Source organism: Petromyzon marinus, chromosome 83, assembly GCF_048934315.1.
Source record: "Petromyzon marinus isolate PM22_M1 ecotype Great Lakes invasive population chromosome 83, UKy_Petmar_22M1.pri1.0, whole genome shotgun sequence".
NCBI lineage: Eukaryota > Metazoa > Chordata > Hyperoartia > Petromyzontiformes > Petromyzontidae > Petromyzon > Petromyzon marinus.
The window spans coordinates 5,496,509-5,520,862 of NC_133748.1; the positions used below are offsets into that span (position 1 = coordinate 5,496,509).

At 47.5% G+C, this 24,354-nt stretch overlaps 1 protein-coding gene across 2 annotated transcripts in view; it reads right to left on the reverse strand.

Annotated features, from left to right (window-relative positions):
• Positions 1-24,354, reverse strand: part of LOC142907787 (uncharacterized) — a 52,710-nt gene that overhangs the window by 24,951 nt on the left and 3,405 nt on the right. The gene's annotated exons all lie outside the window — the stretch shown is intronic.

A 24,354-nucleotide genomic window follows, 5' to 3' on the forward strand; every position in this document is an offset into this window, starting at 1 on the left:
CTCTACTGTTGTACCACTACACCTTCTCTACTGCTGTAACACTACACCTTCTCTACTGCTGTACCACTACACCTTCTCTACTGCTGTACCACTACACCTTCTCTACTGCTGTACCACTTCACCTTCTCTACTGCTGTACCACTTCACCTTCTCTACTGCTGTACCACTTCACCTTCTCCACTGCTGTACCACTACAACTTCTCTACTGCTGTACGAGTACACCTTCTCTACTGCTGTACCACTACACCTTCTCCACTGCTGTACCACTACTCCTTCTCCACTGCTGTACCACTACACCTTCTCTACTGTTGTACCACTACAACTTCTCTACTGCTGTACCACTACACCTTCTCTACTGCTGTACCACTTCACCTTCTACACTCCTGTACCACTACACCTTGTCTACTGCTGTACCACTACACCATCTCTACTGCTGTACCACTACACCTTCTCTACTGCTGTACCACTACACCTTCTCTACTGCTGTACCACTACACCGTCTACACTCCTGTACCACTACAACTTCTCTACTGCTGTACCACTACACCTTCTCCACTGCTGTACCACTACACCTTCTCCACTGCTGTACCACTACACCTTCTCAACTGCTGTACCACTACACCTTCTCTACTGCTATACCACTACACCTTCTCTACTGCTGTACCACTACACCTTCTCTACTGCTGTACCACTACACCTTCTCTACTGCTGTACCACTACACCTTCTCCACTGCTGTACTACTACACCTTCTCTACTCCTGTACCACTACACCTTCTCCACTGCTGTACCACTACACCTTCTCTACTGCTGTACCACTACACCTTCTACACTGCTGTACCACTACACCTTCTCTACTGCTGCTGTACCACTACACCTCCACTGTGTAAACATCATCATTGGGATACAAAGACGGCCAAGCATTGTCTGGCCACAGCACCCATTTATAGGTACGCATTAACATCACTTGCCCCAGCAATACGTTAGGCTATGCAGGGGATCTTTGTATTGTGTGTGTATGTGTAGGTGCGTGCACGCATTGTGTTTGCGTGTGTGCTTGTTACATTCCTGTCTGTGGAGGTTTTTGTTAATCAGAGGGAAACGAAACTTATCTCACCACTTCCCTACCATGTCCACACACGGGCAGAACAAGGTGAAACAAGGTGAAAAAAGGTGAACCATTTGGTTCTGAACTAAGACAATACAAATATTTCGCTTTACCGTAATTCTATGCCCCTGCGTCTACTATCTCCGAATTTAAAACCCCCCACTGACCTCGCAGTGAAGTAAGGTCACATCACTCCCCACAGCGCACACGGCGTGAGGAAGTCTGCTTAGAGCAGGGGATTGACAAAAAGGTTGCCACAAAAAACATCCTTAATACACACACAGTACATTACCCTCTTCATATCTTACACCACATACACTTCTGTACCACTACACCTTCTCCACTGCTGTACCACTACACCTTCTCTACTGCTGTACCACTACACCTTCTACACTGCTGTACCACTACACGGTCTCTACTGCTGTACCACTACACCTTCTCTACTGCTGTACCACTACACCTTCTCTACTGCTTTACCACTACACCTTCTCTACTGTTGTACCACTACACCTTCTCTACTGCTGTACCACTACACCTTCTCTACTGCTGTACCACTACACCTTCTCTACTGCTGTACCAGTACACCTCTACTGTTGTACCACTACACCTTCTCTACTGCTGTAACACTACACCTTCTCTACTGCTGTACCACTACACCTTCTCTACTGCTGTACCACTACACCTTCTCTACTGCTGTACCACTACACCTTCTCTACTGCTGTACCACTTCACCTTCTCTACTGCTGTACCACTTCACCTTCTCTACTGCTGTACCACTTCACCTTCTCCACTGCTGTACCACTACACCTTCTCCACTGCTGTACCACTACACCTTCTCTACTGCTGTACGAGTACACCTTCTCTACTGCTGTACCACTACACCTTCTCCACTGCTGTACCACTACTCCTTCTCCACTGCTGTACCACTACACCTTCTCTACTGTTGTACCACTACAACTTCTCTACTGCTGTACCACTACACCTTCTCTACTGCTGTACCACTTCACCTTCTACACTGCTGTACCACTACACCTTCTCTACTGCTGTACCACTACACCATCTCTACTGCTGTACCACTACACCTTCTCTACTGCTGTACCACTACACCTTCTCTACTGCTGTACCACTACACCGTCTACACTCATGTACCACTACAACTTCTCTACTGCTGTACCACTACACCTTCTCCACTGCTGTACCACTACACCTTCTCCACTGCTGTACCACTACACCTTCTCAACTGCTGTACCACTACACCTTCTCTACTCCTGTACCACTACACCTTCTCTACTGCTGTACCACTACACCTTCTCTACTGCTGTACCAGTACACCTCTACTGTTGTACCACTACACCTTCTCTACTGCTGTAACACTACACCTTCTCTACTGCTGTACCACTACACCTTCTCCACTGCTGTACCACTTCACCTTATCTACTGCTGTACCACTTCACCTTCTCTACTGCTGTACCACTTCACCTTCTCCACTGCTGTACCACTACAACTTCTCTACTGCTGTACCACTACACCTTCTCTACTGCTGTACGAGTACACCTTCTCTACTGCTGTACCACTACACCTTCTCCACTGCTGTACCACTACTCCTTCTCCACTGCTGTACCACTATACCTTCTCTACTGTTGTACCACTACAACTTCTCTACTGCTGTACCACTACACCTTCTCTACTGCTGTACCACTTCACCTTCTACACTGCTGTACCACTACACCTCTACTGCTGTACCACTACAACTTCTCTACTGCTGTACCACTACACCTTCTCCACTGCTGTACCACTACACCTTCTCCACTGCTGTACCACTACACCTTCTCAACTGCTGTACCACTACACCTTCTCTACTGCTGTACCACTACACCTTCTCTACTGCTGTACCACTACACCTTCTCTACTGCTGTACCACTACACCTTCTCTACTGCTGTACCACTACACCTCTCCTGCTGTACCACTACATCTTCTCTACTGCTGTACCACTACACCCACTCCACTGCTGTACTACTACACCTCCACTGCTGTACCACTACACCTTCTCTACTGCTGTACCCACTACACCTTCTCTACTGCTGTACCACTACACCTTCACTACTGCTGTACCACTACACCTTCTCCACTGCTGTACCACCACACCTTAACCACTGCTGTACCACTACACCTTCTCTACTGTTGTACCACTACACCTTCTCTACTGCTGTACCACTACACCTTCTCTACTGCTGAACCACTTGACCGTCTACACTGCTGTACCACTACACCTTCTCTACTGTTGTACCACTACACCTTCTCTACTGCTGTACCACTACACCTTCTCTACTGCTGTACCACTACACCTTCTAAACTGCTGTACCACTACACCTTCTCTACTGCTGTACCACTACATCTTCTCCACTGCTGTACCACTACACCTTCTCCACTGCTGTACCACTACACCTTCTCTACTGCTGTAGCACTACACCTTCTCTACTGCTGTACCACTACACCTTCTCCACTGCTGTACCACTACACCTTCTACACTGCTGTACCAATACACCTCCACTGTGTAAACATCATCATTGGGATACAAAGACGGCCAAGCATTGTCTTGGCCACAGCACCCATTTATAGGTACGCACTAACATCACTTGCCCTAGCAATATGTTAGGCTATAAAGGGGATCTGTATATTGTGTGTGTATGTGCAGGTGCGTGCACGCATTGTGTTTGCGTGTGTTCGTGTTACATTCCTGTCTGTGGAGGTTTTTTGTTTATCAGGGGGAAACAAAACTTGTCTCACCAATTCCCTGCCATGTCCACACACGGGCAGAACAAGGTGAAACAAGGTGAACCATTTGGTTCTGAAATAAGACAATACAAATATTTCGCTTAACCGTAATTATATGCCCCTGCGTCTACTATCTCCGAATTTAAAACCCCCCACTGACCTCGCAGTGAAGTAAGGTCACATCACTCCCCACAGCGCACACGGCGTGAGGAAGTCCGCATAGAGCAGGGGATTGACAAAAAGGATGCCACAAAAAACATCCTTAATACACACACAGTACATTACCCTCTTCATATCTTACACCACATACACTTCTGTACCACTACACCTTCTCCACTGCTGTACCACTACAACTTCTCTACTGCTGTACCACTACACCTTCTCTACTGCTGTACCACTTCACCTTCTACACTGCTGTACCACTACACCTTCTCTACTGCTGTACCACTACACCATCTCTACTGCTGTACCACTACACCTTCTATACTGCTGTACCACTACACCTTCTATACTGCTGTACCACTACACCGTCTACACTCCTGTACCATTACAACTTCTCTTCTGCTGTACCACTACACCTTCTCCACTGCTGTACCACTACACCTTCTCCACTGCTGTACCACTACACCTTCTCAACTGCTGTACCACTACACCTTCTCTACTGCTGTACCACTACACCTTCTCTACTGCTGTACCACTACACCTTCTCTACTGCTGTACCAGTACACCTCTACTGTTGTACCACTACACCTTCTCTACTGCTGTAACACTACACCTTCTCTACTGCTGTACCACTACACCTTCTCTACTGCTGTACCACTACACCTTCTCTACTGCTGTACCACTACACCTTCTCTACTGCTGTACCACTTCACCTTCTCTACTGCTGTACCACTTCACCTTCTCTACTGCTGTACCACTTCACCTTCTCCACTGCTGTACCACTACAACTTCTCTACTGCTGTACGAGTACACCTTCTCTACTGCTGTACCACTTCACCTTCTCCACTGCTGTACCACTACACCTTCTCTACTGCTGTACGAGTACACCTTCTCTACTGCTGTACCACTACACCTTCTCCACTGCTGTACCACTACTCCTTCTCCACTGCTGTACCACTACACCTTCTCCACTGCTGTACCACTACACCTTCTCTACTGTTGTACCACTACACCTTCTCTACTGCTGTACCACTACACCTTCTCTACTGCTGTACCAGTACACCTCTACTGTTGTACCACTACACCTTCTCTACTGCTGTAACACTACACCTTCTCTACTGCTGTACCACTACACCTTCTCTACTGCTGTACCACTACACCTTCTCTACTGCTGTACCACTACACCTTCTCTACTGCTGTACCACTTCACCTTCTCTACTGCTGTACCACTTCACCTTCTCTACTGCTGTACCACTTCACCTTCTCCACTGCTGTACCACTACAACTTCTCTACTGCTGTACGAGTAGACCTTCTCTACTGCTGTACCACTTCACCTTCTCCACTGCTGTACCACTACACCTTCTCTACTGCTGAACGAGTACACCTTCTCTACTGCTGTACCACTACACCTTCTCCACTGTTGTACCACTACTCCTTCTCCACTGCTGTACCACTACACCTTCTCTACTGTTGTACCACTACAACTTCTCTAATGCTGTACCACTACACCTTCTCTACTGCTGTACCACTTCACCTTCTACACTGCTGTACCACTACACCTTCTCTACTGCTGTACCACTACACCATCTCTACTGCTGTACCACTACACCTTCTCTACTGCTGTACCACTACACCTTCTCTAATGCTGTACCACTACACCGTCTACACTCCTGTACCACTACAACTTCTCTACTGCTGTACCACTACACCTTCTCCACTGCTGTACCACTACACCTTCTCAACTGCTGTACCACTACACCTTCTCAACTGCTGTACCACTACACCTCTACTGCTGTACCACTACACCTTCTCTACTGCTGTACCACTACACCTTCACTACTGCTGTACCACTACACCTCTCCTGCTGTACCACTACATCTTCTCTACTGCTGTACCACTACACCCACTCCACTGCTGTACTACTACACCTCCACTGCTGTACCACTACACCTTCTCTACTGCTGTACCCACTACACCTTCTCTACTGCTGTACCACTACACCTTCACTACTGCTGTACCACTACACCTTCTCCACTGCTGTACCACCACACCTTCTCCACTGCTGTACCACTACACCTTCTCTACTCTTGTACCACTACACCTTCTCTACTGCTGTACCACTACACCTTCTCTACTGCTGAACCACTTTACCTTCTACACTGCTGTACCACTACACCTTCTCTACTGTTGTACCACTACACCTTCTCTACTGCTGTACCACTACACCTACTCTACTGCTGTACCACTACACCTTCTACACTGCTGTACCACTACACCTTCTCTACTGCTGTACCACTACATCTTCTCCACTGCTGTACCACTACACCTTCTCCACTGCTGTACCACTACACCTTCTCTACTGCTGTAGCACTACACCTTCTCTACTGCTGTACCACTACACCTTCTCCACTGCTGTACCACTACACCTTCTACACTGCTGTACCAATACACCTCCACTGTGTAAACATCATCATTGGGATACAAAGACGGCCAAGCATTGTCTTGGCCACAGCACCCATTTATTGGTACGCACTAACATCACTTGCCCTAGCAATATGTTAGGCTATAAAGGGGATCTGTATATTGTGTGTGTATGTGCAGGTGCGTGCACGCATTGTGTTTGCGTGTGTTCGTGTTATATTCCTGTCTGTGGAGGTTTTTGTTTATCAGGGGGAAACGAAACTTGTCTCACCACTTCACTGCCATGTCCACACACGGGCAGAACAAGGTGAAACAAGGGGAACCATTTGGTTCTGAACTAAGACAATACAAATATTTCGCTTTACCGTAATTCTATGCCCCTGCGTCTACTATCTCCGAATTTAAAACCCCCCACTGACCTCGCAGTGAAGTAAGGTCACATCACTCCCTAAAGCGCACACGACGTGAGAAAGTCCGCATAGAGCAGGGGATTGACAAAAAGGATGCCACAAAACACATCCTTAATACACACACACAGTAAATTGCCCTCTTCATATCTTACACCACATACACTTCTGTACCACTACACCTTCTCCACTGCTGTACCACTGCACCTTCTCTACTGCTGTACCACTACACCTTCTCTACTGCTGTACCAGTACACCTTCTCTACTGCTGTACCACTACACCTTCTCTACTGCTGTACCACTACACCTTCTCTACTGCTGTACCACTACACCTTCTACACTGCTGTACCACTACACCTTCTCTACTGCTGTACCACTACACCTTCTCTACTGCTGTACCAGTACACCTTCTCTACTGTTGTACCACTACACCTTCTCTACTGCTGTAACACTACACCTTCTCTACTGCTGTAGCACTACACCTTCTCTACTGCTGTACCACTACACCTTCTCTACTGCTGTACCACTACACCTTCTCTACTGCTGTACCACTTCACCTTCTCTACTGCTGTACCACTTCACCTTCTCTATTGCTGTACCACTTCACCTTCTCCACTGCTGTACCACTACACCTTCTCCACTGCTGTACCACTACTCCTTCTCCACCGCTGTACCACTACACCTTCTCTACTGTTGTACCACTACAACTTCTCTACTGCTGTACCACTACACCTTCTCTACTGCTGTACCACTTCACCTTCTACACTGCTGTACCACTACACCTTCTCTACTGTTGTACCACTACACCTTCTCTACTGCTGTACCACTACACCTTCTCTACTGCTGTACCACTACACCATCTACACTCCTGTACCACTACAACTTCTCTACTGCTGTACCACTACACCTTCTCCACTGCTGTACCACTACACCTTCTCCACTGCTGTACCACTACACCTTCTCAACTGCTGTACCACTACACCTTCTCTACTGCTGTACCACTACACCTTCTCTACTGCTGTACCACTACACCTTCTCTACTGCTGTACCAGTACACCTTCTCTACTGCTGTACGAGTACACCTTCTATACTGCTGTACCACTACACCTTCTCCACTGCTGTACCACTACTCCTTCTCCACTGCTGTACCACTACACCTTCTCTACTGTTGTACCACTACAACTTCTCTAATGCTGTACCACTACACCTTCTCTACTGCTGTACCACTTCACCTTCTACACTGCTGTACCACTACACCTTCTCTACTGCTGTACCACTACACCATCTCTACTGCTGTACTACTACACCTTCTCTACTGCTGTACCACTACACCTTCTCTACTGCTGTACCACTACACCGTCTACACTCCTGTACCACTACAACTTCTCTACTGCTGTACCACTACACCTTCTCCACTGCTGTACCACTACACCTTCTCCACTGCTGTACCACTACACCTTCTCAACTGCTGTACCACTACACCTTCTCTACTGCTGTACCACTACACCTTCTCTACTGCTGTACCACTACACCTTCTCTACTGCTGTACCACTACACCTCTCCTGCTGTACCACTACATCTTCTCTACTGCTGTACCACTACACCCACTCCACTGCTGTACTACTACACCTCCACTGCTGTACCACTACACCTTCTCTACTGCTGTACCCACTACACCTTCTCTACTGCTGTACCACTACACCTTCACTACTGCTGTACCACTACACCTTCTCCACTGCTGTACCACCACACCTTCTCCACTGCTGTACCACTACACCTTCTCTACTCTTGTACCACTACACCTTCTCTACTGCTGTACCACTACACCTTCTCTACTGCTGAACCACTTTACCTTCTACACTGCTGTACCACTACACCTTCTCTACTGTTGTACCACTACACCTTCTCTACTGCTGTACCACTACACCTTCTCTACTGCTGTACCACTACACCGTCTACACTCCTGTACCACTACAACTTCTCTACTGCTGTACCACTACACCTTCTCCACTGCTGTACCACTACACCTTCTCCACTGCTGTACCACTACACCTTCTCAACTGCTGTACCACTACACCTTCTCTACTGCTGTACCACTACACCTTCTCTACTGCTGTACCACTACACCTTCTCTACTGCTGTACCAGTACACCTTCTCTACTGCTGTACGAGTACACCTTCTCTACTGCTGTACCACTACACCTTCTCCACTGCTGTACCACTACTCCTTCTCCACTGCTGTACCACTACACCTTCTCTACTGTTGTACCACTACAACTTCTCTAATGCTGTACCACTACACCTTCTCTACTGCTGTACCACTTCACCTTCTACACTGCTGTACCACTACACCTTCTCTACTGCTGTACCACTACACCATCTCTACTGCTGTACCACTACACCTTCTCTACTGCTGTACCACTACACCTTCTCTACTGCTGTACCACTACACCGTCTACACTCCTGTACCACTACAACTTCTCTACTGCTGTACCACTACACCTTCTCCACTGCTGTACCACTACACCTTCTCCACTGCTGTACCACTACACCTTCTCAACTGCTGTACCACTACACCTTCTCTACTGCTGTACCACTACACCTTCTCTACTGCTGTACCACTACACCTTCTCTACTGCTGTACCACTACACCTCTCCTGCTGTACCACTACATCTTCTCTACTGCTGTACCACTACACCCACTCCACTGCTGTACTACTACACCTCCACTGCTGTACCACTACACCTTCTCTACTGCTGTACCCACTACACCTTCTCTACTGCTGTACCACTACACCTTCACTACTGCTGTACCACTACACCTTCTCCACTGCTGTACCACCACACCTTCTCCACTGCTGTACCACTACACCTTCTCTACTGCTGTACCACTACACCTTCTCTACTGCTGAACCACTTTACCTTCTACACTGCTGTACCACTACACCTTCTCTACTGTTGTACCACTACACCTTCTCTACTGCTGTACCACTACACCTACTCTACTGCTGTACCACTACACCTTCTACACTGCTGTACCACTACACCTTCTCTACTGCTGTACCACTACATCTTCTCCACTGCTGTACCACTACACCTTCTCCACTGCTGTACCACTACACCTTCTCTACTGCTGTAGCACTACACCTTCTCTACTGCTGTACCACTACACCTTCTCCACTGCTGTACCACTACACCTTCTACACTGCTGTACCAATACACCTCCACTGTGTAAACATCATCATTGGGATACAAAGACGGCCAAGCATTGTCTTGGCCACAGCACCCATTTATAGGTACGCACTAACATCACTTGCCCTAGCAATATGTTAGGCTATAAAGGGGATCTGTATATTGTGTGTGTATGTGCAGGTGCGTGCACGCATTGTGTTTGCGTGTGTTCGTGTTATATTCCTGTCTGTGGAGGTTTTTGTTTATCAGGGGGAAACGAAACTTGTCTCACCACTTCACTGCCATGTCCACACACGGGCAGAACAAGGTGAAACAAGGGGAACCATTTGGTTCTGAACTAAGACAATACAAATATTTCGCTTTACCGTAATTCTATGCCCCTGCGTCTACTATCTCCGAATTTAAAACCCCCCACTGACCTCGCAGTGAAGTAAGGTCACATCACTCCCTAAAGCGCACACGACGTGAGAAAGTCCGCATAGAGCAGGGGATTGACAAAAAGGATGCCACAAAACACATCCTTAATACACACACACAGTAAATTGCCCTCTTCATATCTTACACCACATACACTTCTGTACCACTACACCTTCTCCACTGCTGTACCACTGCACCTTCTCTACTGCTGTACCACTACACCTTCTCTACTGCTGTACCAGTACACCTTCTCTACTGCTGTACCACTACACCTTCTCTACTGCTGTACCACTACACCTTCTCTACTGCTGTACCACTACACCTTCTACACTGCTGTACCACTACACCTTCTCTACTGCTGTACCACTACACCTTCTCTACTGCTGTACCAGTACACCTTCTATACTGTTGTACCACTACACCTTCTCTACTGCTGTAACACTACACCTTCTCTACTGCTGTAGCACTACACCTTCTCTACTGCTGTACCACTACACCTTCTCTACTGCTGTACCACTACACCTTCTCTACTGCTGTACCACTTCACCTTCTCTACTGCTGTACCACTTCACCTTCTCTATTGCTGTACCACTTCACCTTCTCCACTGCTGTACCACTACACCTTCTCCACTGCTGTACCACTACTCCTTCTCCACCGCTGTACCACTACACCTTCTCTACTGTTGTACCACTACAACTTCTCTACTGCTGTACCACTACATCTTCTCTACTGCTGTACCACTTCACCTTCTACACTGCTGTACCACTACACCTTCTCTACTGTTGTACCACTACACCTTCTCTACTGCTGTACCACTACACCTTCTCTACTGCTGTACCACTACACCGTCTACACTCCTGTACCACTACAACTTCTCTACTGCTGTACCACTACACCTTCTCCACTGCTGTACCACTACACCTTCTCCACTGCTGTACCACTACACCTTCTCAACTGCTGTACCACTACACCTTCTCTACTGCTGTACCACAACACCTTCTCTACTGCTGTACCACTACACCTTCTCTACTGCTGTACCATTACACCTTCTCTACTGCTGTACCACTACACCTTCTCTACTGCTGTACCACTACACCTTCTCTACTACCGTACCAGTACACCTTCTCTACTGCCGTACCACCACACCTTCTCTACTGCTGTACCACTACACCTTCTCTACTGCTCTACCACTACACCTTCTCTACTGCTGTAACGCTACACCTTATCTACTGTTGTACCACTACACCTTCTCTACTGCTGTACCAGTACACCTTCTCTACTGCTGTACCACCACACCTTCTCTACTGCTGTACCACTACACTTTCTCTACTGCTGTACCACTACACCTTCTCCACTGCTGTACCACTATACCTTCTCCACTGCTGTACCACTACACCTTCTCTACTGCTGTACCACTACACCTTCTCTCCTGCTGTACCACTACATCTTCTCTACTGCTGTACCACTACACCTTCTCCACTGCTGTACCACTAGACCTTCTCCACTGCTGTACCACTACACCTTCTCTACTGCTGTACCACTACACCTTCTCCACTGCTGTACCACTACACCTTCTCCACTGCTGTACCACTACACCTTCTCTACTGCTGTACCACTACACCTTCTCCACTGCTGTACCACTACACCTTCTCTACTGCTGTACCACTACACCTTCTCCACTGCTGTACCACTACACCTTCTCTACTGCTGTAGCACTACACCTTCTCTACTGCTGTACCACTTCACCTTCTCCACTGCTGTACCACTACACCTTCTACACTGCTGTACCAATACACCTCCACTGTGTAAACATCATCATTGGGATACAAAGACGGCCAAGCATTGTCTTGGCCACAGCACCCATTTATAGGTACGCACTAACATCACTTGCCCTAGCAATAAGTTAGGCTATAAAGGGGATCTTTGTATTGTGTGTGTAAGTGCAGGTGCGTGCACGCATTGTGTTTGTGTGTGTTCGTGTTACATTCCTGTCTGTGGAGGTTTTTGTTAATCAGGGGGAAACGAAACTTGTCTCACCACTTCCCTGCCATGTCCACACACGGGCAGAACAAGGTGAAACAAGGTGAAACAAGGTGAAACAAGGTGAACAATTTGGTTCTGAACTAAGACAATACAAATATTTCGCTTTACCGTAATTATATGCCCCTGCGTCTACTATCTCCGAATTTAAAACCCCCCACTGACCTCGCAGTGAAGTAAGGTCACATCACTCCCTACAGAGCACACGACGTGAGAAAGTCCGCATAGAGCAGGGGATTGACAAAAAGGATGCCACAAAACACATCCTTAATACACACACAGTACATTACCCTCTTCATATCTTACACCACATACACTTCTGTACCACTACACCTTCTCCACTGCTGTACCACTACACCTTCTCTACTGCTGTACCACTGCACCTTCTCTACTGCTGTACCACTACACCTTCTCTACTGCTGTACCAGTACACCTTCTCTACTACTGAACCACTACACCTTCTCTACTGCTGTACCACTACACCTTCTACACTGCTGTACCACTACACCTTCTCTACTGCTGTACCACTTCACCTTCTACAATGCTGTTCCACTACACCTTCTCTACTGTTGTACCACTACACCTTCTCTACTGCTGTACCACTACACCTTCTCTCCTGCTGTACCACTACATCTTCTCTACTGCTGTACCACTACACCCACTCCACTGCTGTACTACTACACCTCCACTGCTGTACCACTACACCTTCTCTACTGCTGTACCCACTACACCTTCTCTACTGCTGTACCACTACACCTTCACTACTGCTGTACCACTACACCTTCTCCACTGCTGTACCACCACACCTTCTCCACTGCTGTACCACTACACCTTCTCTACTGTTGTACCACTACACCTTCTCTACTGCTGTACCACTACACCTTCTCTACTGCTGAACCACTTGACCGTCTACACTGCTGTACCACTACACCTTCTCTACTGTTGTACCACTACACCTTCTCTACTGCTGTACCACTACACCTTCTCTACTGCTGTACCACTACACCTTCTAAACTGCTGTACCACTACACCTTCTCTACTGCTGTACCACTACATCTTCTCCACTGCTGTACCACTACACCTTCTCCACTGCTGTACCACTACACCTTCTCTACTGCTGTAGCACTACACCTTCTCTACTGCTGTACCACTACACCTTCTCCACTGCTGTACCACTACACCTTCTACACTGCTGTACCAATACACCTCCACTGTGTAAACATCATCATTGGGATACAAAGACGGCCAAGCATTGTCTTGGCCACAGCACCCATTTATAGGTACGCACTAACATCACTTGCCCTAGCAATATGTTAGGCTATAAAGGGGATCTGTATATTGTGTGTGTATGTGCAGGTGCGTGCACGCATTGTGTTTGCGTGTGTTCGTGTTACATTCCTGTCTGTGGAGGTTTTTTGTTTATCAGGGGGAAACAAAACTTGTCTCACCAATTCCCTGCCATGTCCACACACGGGCAGAACAAGGTGAAACAAGGTGAACCATTTGGTTCTGAAATAAGACAATACAAATATTTCGCTTAACCGTAATTATATGCCCCTGCGTCTACTATCTCCGAATTTAAAACCCCCCACTGACCTCGCAGTGAAGTAAGGTCACATCACTCCCCACAGCGCACACGGCGTGAGGAAGTCCGCATAGAGCAGGGGATTGACAAAAAGGATGCCACAAAAAACATCCTTAATACACACACAGTACATTACCCTCTTCATATCTTACACCACATACACTTCTGTACCACTACACCTTCTCCACTGCTGTACCACTACAACTTCTCTACTGCTGTACCACTACACCTTCTCTACTGCTGTACCACTTAACCTTCTACACTGCTGTACCACTACACCTTCTCTACTGCTGTACCACTACACCATCTCTACTGCTGTACCACTACACCTTCTATACTGCTGTACCACTACACCTTCTATACTGCTGTACCACTACACCGTCTACACTCCTGTACCATTACAACTTCTCTTCTGCTGTACCACTACACCTTCTCTACTGCTGTACCACTACACCTTCTCCACTGCTGTACCACTACACCTTCTCAACTGCTGTACCACTACACCTTCTCTACTGCTGTACCACTACACCTTCTCTACTGCTGTACCACTACACCTTCTCTACTGCTGTACCAGTACACCTCTACTGTTGTACCACTACACCTTCTCTACTGCTGTAACACTACACCTTCTCTACTGCTGTACCACTACACCTTCTCTACTGCTGTACCACTACACCTTCTCTACTGCTGTACCACTACACCTTCTCTACTGCTGTACCACTTCACCTTCTCTACTGCTGTACCACTTCACCTTCTCTACTGCTGTACCACTTCACCTTCTCCACTGCTGTACCACTACAACTTCTCTACTGCTGTACGAGTACACCTTCTCTACTGCTGTACCACTTCACCTTCTCCACTGCTGTACCACTACACCTTCTCTACTGCTGTACGAGTACACCTTCTCTACTGCTGTACCACTACACCTTCTCCACTGCTGTACCACTACTCCTTCTCCACTGCTGTACCACTACACCTTCTCCACTGCTGTACCACTACACCTTCTCTACTGTTGTACCACTACACCTTCTCTACTGCTGTACCACTACACCTTCTCTACTGCTGTACCAGTACACCTCTACTGTTGTACCACTACACCTTCTCTACTGCTGTAACACTACACCTTCTCTACTGCTGTACCACTACAACTTCTCTACTGCTGTACCACTACACCTTCTCTACTGCTGTACCACTACACCTTCTCTACTGCTGTACCACTTCACCTTCTCTACTGCTGTACCACTTCACCTTCTCTACTGCTGTACCACTTCACCTTCTACACTGCTGTACCACTACAACTTCTCTACTGCTGTACGAGTACACCTTCTCTACTGCTGTACCACTTCACCTTCTCCACTGCTGTACCACTACACCTTCTCTACTGCTGAACGAGTACACCTTCTCTACTGCTGTACCACTACACCTTCTCCACTGCTGTACCACTACTCCTTCTCCACTGCTGTACCACTACACCTTCTCTACTGTTGTACCACTACAACTTCTCTAATGCTGTACCACTACACCTTCTCTACTGCTGTACCACTTCACCTTCTACACTGCTGTACCACTACACCTTCTCTACTGCTGTACCACTACACCATCTCTACTGCTGTACCACTACACCTTCTCTACTGCTGTACCACTACACCTTCTCTAATGCTGTACCACTACACCGTCTACACTCCTGTACCACTACAACTTCTCTACTGCTGTACCACTACACCTTCTCCACTGCTGTACCACTACACCTTCTCCACTGCTGTACCACTACACCTTCTCAACTGCTGTACCACTACACCTTCTCTACTGCTGTACCACTACACCTTCTCTACTGCTGTACCACTACACCTTCACTACTGCTGTACCACTACACCTCTCCTGCTGTACCACTACATCTTCTCTACTGCTGTACCACTACACCCACTCCACTGCTGTACTACTACACCTCCACTGCTGTACCACTACACCTTCTCTACTGCTGTACCCACTACACCTTCTCTACTGCTGTACCACTACACCTTCACTACTGCTGTACCACTACACCTTCTCCACTGCTGTACCACCACACCTTCTCCACTGCTGTACCACTACACCTTCTCTACTCTTGTACCACTACACCTTCTCTACTGCTGTACCACTACACCTTCTCTACTGCTGAACCACTTTACCTTCTACACTGCTGTACCACTACACCTTCTCTACTGTTGTACCACTACACCTTCTCTACTGCTGTACCACTACACCTACTCTACTGCTGTACCACTACACCTTCTACACTGCTGTACCACTACACCTTCTCTACTGCTGTACCACTACATCTTCTCCACTGCTGTACCACTACACCTTCTCCACTGCTGTACCACTACACCTTCTCTACTGCTGTAGCACTACACCTTCTCTACTGCTGTACCACTACACCTTCTCCACTGCTGTACCACGACACCTTCTACACTGCTGTACCAATACACCTCCACTGTGTAAACATCATCATTGGGATACAAAGACGGCCAAGCATTGTCTTGGCCACAGCACCCATTTATAGGTACGCACTAACATCACTTGCCCTAGCAATATGTTAGGCTATAAAGGGGATCTGTATATTGTGTGTGTATGTGCAGGTGCGTGCACGCATTGTGTTTGCGTGTGTTCGTGTTATATTCCTGTCTGTGGAGGTTTTTGTTTATCAGGGGGAAACGAAACTTGTCTCACCACTTCACTGCCATGTCCACACACGGGCAGAACAAGGTGAAACAAGGGGAACCATTTGGTTCTGAACTAAGACAATACAAATATTTCGCTTTACCGTAATTCTATGCCCCTGCATCTACTATCTCCGAATTTAAAACCCCCAACTGACCTCGCAGTGAAGTAAGGTCACATCACTCCCTAAAGCGCACACGACGTGAGAAAGTCCGCATAGAGCAGGGGATTGACAAAAAGGATGCCACAAAACACATCCTTAATACACACACACAGTAAATTGCCCTCTTCATATCTTACACCACATACACTTCTGTACCACTACACCTTCTCCACTGCTGTACCACTGCACCTTCTCTACTGCTGTACCACTACACCTTCTCTACTGCTGTACCAGTACACCTTCTCTACTGCTGTACCACTACACCTTCTCTACTGCTGTACCACTACACCTTCTCTACTGCTGTACCACTACACCTTCTACACTGCTGTACCACTACACCTTCTCTACTGCTGTACCACTACACCTTCTCTACTGCTGTACCAGTACACCTTCTCTACTGTTGTACCACTACACCTTCTCTACTGCTGTAACACTACACCTTCTCTACTGCTGTAGCACTACACCTTCTCTACTGCTGTACCACTACACCTTCTCTACTGCTGTACCACTACACCTTCTCTACTGCTGTACCACTTCACCTTCTCTACTGCTGTACCACTTCACCTTCTCTATTGCTGTACCACTTCACCTTCTCCACTGCTGTACCACTACACCTTCTCCACTGCTGTACCACTACTCCTTCTCCACCGCTGTACCACTACACCTTCTCTACTGTTGTACCACTACAACTTCTCTACTGCTGTACCACTACACCTTCTCTACTGCTGTACCACTTCACCTTCTACACTGCTGTACCACTACACCTTCTCTACTGTTGTACCACTACACCTTCTCTACTGCTGTACCACTACACCTTCTCTACTGCTGTACCACTACACCATCTACACTCCTGTACCACTACAACTTCTCTACTGCTGTACCACTACACCTTCTCCACTGCTGTACCACTACACCTTCTCCACTGCTGTACCACTACACCTTCTCAACTGCTGTACCACTACACCTTCTCTACTGCTGTACCACTACACCTTCTCTACTGCTGTACCACTACACCTTCTCTACTGCTGTACCAGTACACCTTCTCTACTGCTGTACGAGTACACCTTCTATACTGCTGTACCACTACACCTTCTCCACTGCTGTACCACTACTCCTTCTCCACTGCTGTACCACTACACCTTCTCTACTGTTGTACCACTACAACTTCTCTAATGCTGTACCACTACACCTTCTCTACTGCTGTACCACTTCACCTTCTACACTGCTGTACCACTACACCTTCTCTACTGCTGTACCACTACACCATCTCTACTGCTGTACCACTACACCTTCTCTACTGCTGTACCACTACACCTTCTCTACTGCTGTACCACTACACCGTCTACACTCCTGTACCACTACAACTTCTCTACTGCTGTACCACTACACCTTCTCCACTGCTGTACCACTACACCTTCTCCACTGCTGTACCACTACACCTTCTCAACTGCTGTACCACTACACCTTCTCTACTGCTGTACCAATACACCTCCACTGTGTAAACATCATCATTGGGATACAAAGACGGCCAAGCATTGTCTTGGCCACAGCACCCATTTATAGGTACGCACTAACATCACTTGCCCTAGCAATAAGTTAGGCTATAAAGGGGATCTTTGTATTGTGTGTGTAAGTGCAGGTGCGTGCACGCATTGTGTTTGTGTGTGTGCGTGTTACATTCCTGTCTGTGGAGGTTTTTGTTAATCAGGGGGAAACGAAACTTGTCTCACCACTTCCCTGCCATGTCCACACACGGGCAGAACAAGGTGAAACAAGGTGAAACAAGGTGAACCATTTGGTTCTGAACTAAGACAATACAAATATTTCGCTTTACCGTAATTCAATGCCCCTGCGTCTACTATCTCCGAATTTAAAACCCCACTCTGACCTCGCAGGGAAGTAAGGTCACATCACTCCCCACAGCGCATACGGCGTGAGAAAGTCCGCATAGAGCAGGGGATTGACAAACAGGATGCCACAAAACACATCCTTAATACACACACAGTACATTACCCTCTTCATATCTTACACCACATACACTTCTGTACCACTACACCTTCTCCACTGCTGTACCACTACACCTTCTCTACTGCTGTACCACTGCACCTTCTCTACTGCTGTACCACTACACCTTCTCTACTGCTGTACCAGTACACCTTCTCTACTACTGTACCACTACACCTTCTCTACTGCTGTACCACTACACCTTCTACACTGCTGTACCACTACACCTTCTCTACTGCTTACCACTTCACCTTCTACAATGCTGTTCCACTACACCTTCTCTACTGTTGTACCACTACACCTTCTCTACTGCTGTACCACTACACCTTCTCTACTGCTGTACCACTACACCGTCTACACTCCTGTACCACTACACCTTCTCTACTGCTGTACCACTACACGTTCTCCACTGCTGTACCACTACACCTTCTCCACTGCTGTACCACTACACCTTCTCCACTGCTGTACCACTACACCTTCTCTACTGCTGTACCACTACACCTTCTCTACTGCTGTACCACTACACCTTCTCTACTGCTGTACCACTACACCTTCTCTACTGTTGTACCACTACACCTTCTCTACTGCTGTATCACTAAACCTTCTCTACTGCCGTACCACCACACCTTCTCTACTGCTGTACCACTACACCTTCTCTACTGCTGTACCACTACACCTTCTACACTGCTGTACCACTACACCTTCTCTACTGCTGTACCACTACATCTTCTCCACTGCTGTACCACTACACCTTCTCCACTGCTGTACCAATACACCTTCTCTACTGCTGTAGCACTACACCTTCTCTACTGCTGTACCACTACACCTTCTCCACTGCTGTACCACTACACCTTCTACACTGCTGTACCAATACACCTCCACTGTGTAAACATCATCATTGGGATACAAAGACGGCCAAGCATTGTCTTGGCCATAGCACCCATTTATAGGTACGCACTAACATCACTTGCCCTAGCAATATGTTAGGCTATAAAGGGGATCTGTATATTGTGTGTGTATGTGCAGGTGCGTGCACGCATTGTGTTTGCGTGTGTTCGTGTTACATTCCTGTCTGTGGAGGTTTTTGTTTATCAGGGGGAAACGAAACTTGTCTCACCACTTCACTGCCATGTCCACACACGGGCAGAACAAGGTGAAACAAGGGGAACCATTTGGTTCTGAACTAAGACAATACAAATATTTCGCTTTACCGTAATTCTATGCCCCTGCATCTACTATCTCCGAATTTAAAACCCCCAACTGACCTCGCAGTGAAGTAAGGTCACATCACTCCCTACAGCGCACACGACGTGAGAAAGTCCGCATAGAGCAGGGGATTGACAAAAAGGATGCCACAAAACACATCCTTAATACACACACACAGTAAATTGCCCTCTTCATATCTTACACCACATACACTTCTGTACCACTACACCTTCTCCACTGCTGTACCACTACAACTTCTCTACTGCTGTACCACTACACCTTCTCTACTGCTGTACCACTTAACCTTCTACACTGCTGTACCACTACACCTTCTCTACTGCTGTACCAGTACACCATCTCTACTGCTGTACCACTACACCTTCTCTACTGCTGTACCACTACACCTTCTCTACTGCTGTACCACTACACCTTCTACACTGCAGTACCACTACACCTTCTCTACTGCTGTACCACTACACCTTCTCTACTGCTGTACCAGTACACCTTCTCTACTGTTGTACCACTACACCTTCTCTACTGCTGTAACACTACACCTTCTCTACTGCTGTAGCACTACACCTTCTCTACTGCTGTACCACTACACCTTCTCTACTGCTGTACCACTACACCTTCTCTACTGCTGTACCACTTCACATTCTCTACTGCTGTACCACTTCACCTTCTCTATTGCTGTACCACTTCACCTTCTCCACTGCTGTACCACTACACCTTCTCTACTGCTGTACGAGTACACCTTCTCTACTGCTGTACCACTACACCTTCTCCACTGCTGTACCACTACTCCTTCTCCACCGCTGTACCACTACACCTTCTCTACTGTTGTACCACTACAACTTCTCTACAGCTGTACCACTACACCTTCTCTACTGCTGTACCACTTCACCTTCTACACTGCTGTACCACTACACCTTCTCTACTGTTGTACCACTACACCTTCTTTACTGCTGTACCACTACACCTTCTCTACTGCTGTACCACTACACCGTCTACACTCCTGTACCACTAGAACTTCTCTACTGCTGTACCACTACACCTTCTCCACTGCTGTACCACTACACCTTCTCCACTGCTGTACCACTACACCTTCTCAACTGCTGTACCACTACACCTTCTCTACTGCTGTACCACTACACCTTATCTACTGCTGTACCACTACACCTTCTCTACTGCTGTACCATTACACCTTCTCTACTGCTGTACCACTACACCTTCTCTACTGCTGTACCACTTCACCTTCTCTACTACCGTACCAGTACACCTTCTCTACTGCCGTACCACCACACCTTCTCTACTGCTGTACCACTACACCTTCTCTACTGCTCTACCACTACACCTTCTCTACTGCTGTAACGCGACACCTTATCTACTGTTGTACCACTACACCTTCTCTACTGCTGTACCAGAACACCTTCTCTACTGCTGTACCACCACACCTTCTCTACTGCTGTACCACTACACTTTCTCTACTGCTGTACCACTACACCTTCTCCACTGCTGTACCACTAGACCTTCTCCACTGCTGTACCACTACACCTTCTCTACTGCTGTACCACTACACCTTCTCTCCTGCTGTACCACTACATCTTCTCTACTGCTGTACCACTACACCTTCTCCACTGCTGTACCACTAGACCTTCTCCACTGCTGTACCACTACACCTTCTCTACTGCTGTACCACTACACCTTCTACACTGCTGTACCACTACACCTTCTCTACTGCTGTACCACTACACCTTCTCTACTGTTGTACCACTACACCTTCTTTACTGCTGTACCACTACACCTTCTCTACTGCTGTACCACTACACCGTCTACACTCCTGTACCACTAGAACTTCTCTACTGCTGTACCACTACACCTTCTCCACTGCTGTACCACTACACCTTCTCCACTGCTGTACCACTACACCTTCTCAACTGCTGTACCACTACACCTTCTCTACTGCTGTACCACTACACCTTATCTACTGCTGTACCACTACACCTTCTCTACTGCTGTACCATTACACCTTCTCTACTGCTGTACCACTACACCTTCTCTACTGCTGTACCACTTCACCTTCTCTACTACCGTACCAGTACACCTTCTCTACTGCCGTACCACCACACCTTCTCTACTGCTGTACCACTACACCTTCTCTACTGCTCTACCACTACACCTTCTCTACTGCTGTAACGCTACACCTTATCTACTGTTGTACCACTACACCTTCTCTACTGCTGTACCAGAACACCTTCTCTACTGCTGTACCACCACACCTTCTCTACTGCTGTACCACTACACTTTCTCTACTGCTGTACCACTACACCTTCTCCACTGCTGTACCACTAGACCTTCTCCACTGCTGTACCACTACACCTTCTCTACTGCTGTACCACTACACCTTCTCTACTGCTGTACCACTACATCTTCTCTACTGCTGTACCACTACACCTTCTCCACTGCTGTACCACTAGACCTTCTCCACTGCTGTACCACTACACCTTCTCTACTGCTGTACCACTACACCTTCTACACTGCTGTACCACTACACCTTCTCTACTGCTGTACCACTACATCTTCTCTACTGCTGTACCACTACACCTTCTCCACTGCTGTACCACTACACCTTCTCTACTGCTGTACCACTACACCTTCTCTACTGCTGTACCACTACACCTTCTCCACTGCTGTACCACTACACCTTCTACACTGCTGTACCAATACACCTCCACTGTGTAAACATCATCATTGGGATACAAAGACGGCCAAGCATTGTCTTGGCCACAGCACCCATTTATAGGTACGCACTAACATCACTTGCCCTAGCAATATGTTAGGCTATAAAGGGGATCTTTGTATTGTGTGTGTAAGTGCAGGTGCGTGCACGCATTGTGTTTGTGTGTGTTCGTGTTACATTCCTGTCTGTGGAGGTTTTTGTTAATCAGGGGGAAACGAAACTTGTCTCACCACTTCCCTGCCATGTCCACACACGGGCAGAACAAGGTGAAACAAGGTGAAACAAGGTGAACAATTTGGTTCTGAACTAAGACAATACAAATATTTCGCTTTACCGTAATTATATGCCCCTGCGTCTACTATCTCCGAATTTAAAACCCCCCACTGACCTCGCAGTGAAGTAAGGTCACATCACTCCCTACAGAGCACACGACGTGAGAAAGTCCGCATAGAGCAGGGGATTGACAAAAAGGATGCCACAAAACACATCCTTAATACACACACAGTACATTACCCTCTTCATATCTTACACCACATACACTTCTGTACCACTACACCTTCTCCACTGCTGTACCACTACACCTTCTCTACTGCTGTACCACTGCACCTTCTCTACTGCTGTACCACTACACCTTCTCTACTGCTGTACCAGTACACCTTCTCTACTACTGAACCACTACACCTTCTCTACTGCTGTACCACTACACCTTCTACACTGCTGTACCACTACACCTTCTCTACTGCTGTACCACTTCACCTTCTACAATGCTGTTCCACTACACCTTCTCTACTGTTGTACCACTACACCTTCTCTACAGCTGTACCACTACACCTTCTCTACTGCTGTACCACTACACCGTCTACACTCCTGTACCACTACACCTTCTCTACTGCTGTACCACTACACCTTCTCCACTGCTGCACCGCTACACCTTCTCCACTGCTGTACCACTACACCTTCTCCACTGCTGTATCACTACACCTTCTCTACTGCTGTACCACTACACCTTCTCTACTGCTGTACCACTACACCTTCTCTACTGCTGTACCACTACACCTTCTCTCCTGCTGTACCACTACACCTTCTCTACTGCTGTACCACTACACCTTCTCTACTACCGTACCAGTACACCTTCTCTACTGCCGTACCACCACACCTTCTCTACTGCTGTACCACTACACCTTCTCTACTGCTCTACCACTACACCTTCTCTACTGCTGTAACGCTACACCTTATCTACTGTTGTACCACTACACCTTCTCTACTGCTGTACCAGTACACCTTCTCTACTGCTGTACCACCACACCTTATCTACTGCTGTACCACTACACCTTCTCTACTGCTGTACCACTACACCTTCTCCACTGCTGTACCACTACACCTTCTCCACTGCTGTACCACTACACCTTCTCTACTGCTGTACCACTACACCT